The sequence below is a fragment of the Solanum stenotomum genome, chromosome 11 (assembly GCF_019186545.1).
Source record: "Solanum stenotomum isolate F172 chromosome 11, ASM1918654v1, whole genome shotgun sequence".
Taxonomy (NCBI): Eukaryota; Viridiplantae; Streptophyta; class Magnoliopsida; order Solanales; family Solanaceae; genus Solanum; species Solanum stenotomum.
Window position 1 is genome coordinate 41,488,060 of NC_064292.1, and position 3,731 is coordinate 41,491,790.

The following is a 3,731-nucleotide window of genomic DNA, read 5'->3' on the forward strand; positions in this document are numbered from 1 at the left end:
CCTAGACCCACATCTCCAGCTGATATTAGGAGTTTCTTGGGTTTGGCTGGATATTATAGAAGTTCGTAGAGGGGTTCTCGTCTATTTCGTCCCCTTTGACCAAATTGACTCAGAAAACAGTTAAGTTTCAATGGTCTGAAGCTTGTGAGAAAAACTTCTAGGAATTGAAAAAGAGATTAACTACTGCCCAGTATTGACCTTACCAGAAGGTACGCAAGGTTTTGTGGTGTATTGTGATGCATCTAGAGTTGGATTGAGTTTTGTGTTAATGCAGAATGACAAAGTTATCATTTATGCCTCCAGACAGTTGAAAGTTCATGAGAAGAACTACCCAACCCATGACTTAGAATTGGCTGCTGCAGTATTTGTTTTGAAAATATGGCGCCGTTATCTTTATGGTGTTCATGTGGATGTGTTCACCGATCACAAGAGCCTTCAGTATGTGTTCACTCAGAAGGAGCTCAATCTCAGACATAGGAGGTGGTTAGAATTACTCAAGGATTATGACATGAGTATTCTTTACCACCCAGGTAAGTCTAATGTTGTTGCTGATGCTTTAAGCAGGTTGTCTATAGGTAGTACCATCCATGTTGAGGAAGAAAAGAGAGAGTTAGCGAAAGATGTGCATAGACTTGCACGGCTGGGAGTCAGACTTTTGGATTCCACAAAAGGAGGAGTAGTAGTGATGAATGGGGCTGAATCATCATTAGTGTCAGAAGTAAAAGTCAAGCAAGACTAAGATCCTATTTTTCCTGAATTGAAGGCAAATTTTCATAAGAAAAAAGAATTAGCTTTTGAACAAGGGGGAGATGGCGTACTGAATTATCAAGGTAGATTGGTGGATGGACTCCAAGAGAAGATCATGGAGGAAGCTCATAGCTCCAAATATTCCATTCATCCGGGTTCCACAAAGATGTATCACGATTTGAAAGAGATGTATTGGTGGAATAGTATGAAGAAGGGCATTGCAGAATTTGTTGCTAAGTGCGCAAATTGCCAACAAGTTAAAGTAGAGCACCAAAGGCCTGGTGGTTTGGCTCAGAATATAGAACTTACGGAATGGAAGTGGGAGATAATTAATATGGACTTCATCATAAGTTTACCAAGGTCTCGCAGGCAACATGATTTTATATCTGCCCACTTTTTGCCGGTAAAGACTACCCATTCAACAGAGGATTATGACAGGTTATATATTCAGGAGATGGTAAGACTTCATGGAGTCCCAGTCTCCATTATTTTATATAGAGGTGCACAATTTACTGCACAATTCTGGAAATCTTTTCAGAAGGGTTTGGGTTCAAATGTGAACTTAAGTACTGCTTTTCATCCTCAGACAGATGGGCAAGCAGAGCGCACTATTCAGACATTAGAAGATATGTTGAGGGTCAGTGTGATCAATTTCAAAGGTAATTGGGATGATCACCTTACCCTTATTGAATTTGCATACAAGAATAGTTATCACTCTAGCATCCAGATGACTCTATATAAATCTCTTTATGGGAGAAGATGCATATCTCCTATTGGATGGTTTGAAGTTGGTGAAGCAGGGTTGATAGGACCAGATTTAGTCCATCAAGCTATGGAGAAGGTGACAGTGATTCAAGAGAGGTTGAAAACGGCACAGAGTCGTCAGAAATCCTTCACTGATGTCAAGAAAAGGGCGTTAGAGTTCGAAGTAGATGATTGGGTATATCAAAAAGTTTCACCCATAAAGGGTGTTATGAGGTTTGGTAAGAAAGAGAAACTTAGTCCCTGGTATATTGGACCTCATTGAATATCCAAGAGGATTGACAAAGTAGCTTATGAGTTGGAGCAACCACAAGAGTTGGCCGCGGTTCATCCGGTGTTTCACATCTCCATGTTGAAGAAATGCATGGGCGATCCTTCATTGATCATACCAACTGAAAATATTGGGATCAAGGATAGCTTATTTTATGAGGAGATTTGTGTTTAGATTCTAGATCGCCAAGTTCGCAAGTTGAGAACAAAAGAGGTAGCATCAATCAAAGTCCTTTGGAGGAATCAATTTGTTGAGGAAGCTACTTGGGAAGCTGAAGAGGACATGAAGAAGAGATATCCACATCTCTTCGAGTCCAGAGAAAATGCAGACCAAGGTACTAATTCTCTTCTTAGTACTCTTTAAATTATGAGTGAGCATGTTGTTTGTTTGCCTTTGCTTGTTAGGTGTTTGAACTTGATGTTACCACCCTTAGACTAGTAAGAGTAATCTCATTCGAGGATGAATGTTCCCAAGGGGGATATATTGTAACATCTCACAAATCGAAATAGCTAGGAAAAAGCTAAGAACTGGAAATAGTCATTTTTGAAAAGAATGAAAAATCTGGAAAATTGTTTAAGTTAGGAAAAGTGAATTTTTAGTCAACTTCAAACGACCATAACTCCTAGATCAGGATGTGTTAGGTGTAGATCGAGATATGGTTGGAAGCTCTTGGAATGATATTTCCAACACCGCCAAGTTTGTGCGATTCCGAGTTTGTATCAATAAGTTATGCCCTTTGGAAGTAGGGTTGTTGGATTAAGGAAATATCCAATCCGGATTTTTAAAGGGTATTTTAGTCTTTTCATGGCCCTATTATTTTAATCCGTTTTTAGGAGTTTAATATTGATCAAATCAGATTTTAGTTAGTTTTAGAATTTGGAATTTCACGCTAGGGCTAAGGAGAAGAGAAAAGAAAAAGGAGAAAGGGCAAGATTCATCAAGGTCGATCAAGATAGTTAGGATTTTCGCCAAGGGTTTATTCCCACCAAGTATGTGAGGCTTCCATAACGTTGGGATCTTTCTCCCACGGTCCAAGCATATTTATTTCAGTTGGATTCATCTTAAAGTAGTTTGAATAATGATGATCTTGATACCTATGCTTGAATTCATATATTGTTCTTGAATTTGACTGAGTTGGGAGTTTTCTGAAATCGTTACGTCGTATTATAGAGTCGTTTCGAGTTAGGTGCTTAGATACATTTGTTGGGTATCTGTATATAAAAGTAATTTAAGAAAAAGAACCGAGTTTGGGTGAATTGGGGCTGGAAAACTAAGAAGAAATTTCGTCGAACGAAATCTAGTAGTGGTGGCGTGTCGAGGAGCTGGTTCCCGAAATTGGAAATTTTATTTTTGCGTCGCGGAGCTGTCATAGAGTCTTTTGCCTCAAAAGTCATTTTCAAAACTAAATTTAAAAGCTTTTCCGCGTCGCGGAGCCACCCTCAAATATTAATTTTCGGTCTTTTCTCTTGTTTAGCTATCTAAATCATTCCTAAACATCATGAGATATTTCCAATCACAAATCACAATCCTTGAATCCATAATTCAATTCAAGGACCAGTTAAGAGTCCAGTCAAGAGCAGTTAAGATCAAAGTCAAGAGTCAAGTTAAGGGAAGTCCTTCAAAGTTTTCAAAAGTCTTTTATAAATGTTTTAACTTTGTTTTAAGACTTAAAGTTCAAGTTGAGTAAATAATAAAGTTTGAAGTCCATTTCTTCAAAAGTATATGGGGACTATGTATTTCCAAAAGGGTTTAAAATGTTTTCACATTTAAACAAGAAAGGAAACCTCGATTTCCAAAAGGCCTTCGGGCTAGTTTTCAGAAAAGAGAAATCACTTTCTAAATGAAGCAAAAGGGGAGACTTTGATTTCCAAAATAATCTTTGAGCTAAGTTTTTGAGCACTAATCTCAAATCACAGAAGAAGTATGTTTTTAAACATAAAGAGCTAGTATT